The sequence below is a fragment of the Nematolebias whitei genome, chromosome 9 (assembly GCF_014905685.2).
Source record: "Nematolebias whitei isolate Nwh7 chromosome 9, NemWhi1, whole genome shotgun sequence".
NCBI classification, from domain to species: domain Eukaryota; kingdom Metazoa; phylum Chordata; class Actinopteri; order Cyprinodontiformes; family Rivulidae; genus Nematolebias; species Nematolebias whitei.
The window spans coordinates 50,039,873-50,040,125 of record NC_056506.1 but is presented as its reverse complement, the minus strand read 5'-3'; the positions used below and the strand labels follow the sequence as shown (position 1 = coordinate 50,040,125).

General features: G+C 31.6%; 1 protein-coding gene across 1 annotated transcript in view; it reads right to left on the bottom strand.

The window, feature by feature from the left end:
* LOC119414319 (oocyte zinc finger protein XlCOF8.4) overlaps nucleotides 1-253 on the bottom strand; it is a 4,606-nt gene that overhangs the window by 3,652 nt on the left and 701 nt on the right. The window lies entirely within an intron of this gene.

Genomic DNA, 253 nt, shown 5'->3' with positions numbered 1-253 from the left:
GATCACATTCATACAGCTCTCTACTAGATCTATAATCAGTTTGATCATATTCATACAACTCTCAACTAGATCTATAATCAGTTTGATCATATTCATACAACTCTCTACTAGATCTATAATCAGTTTTATCACATTCATACAGCTCTCTACTAGATCTATAATCAGTTTGATCACATTCATACAGCTCTATACTAGATCTATAATCCGTTTGATCACATTCATACAGCTCTCTACTAGATCTATAATGAGTTTG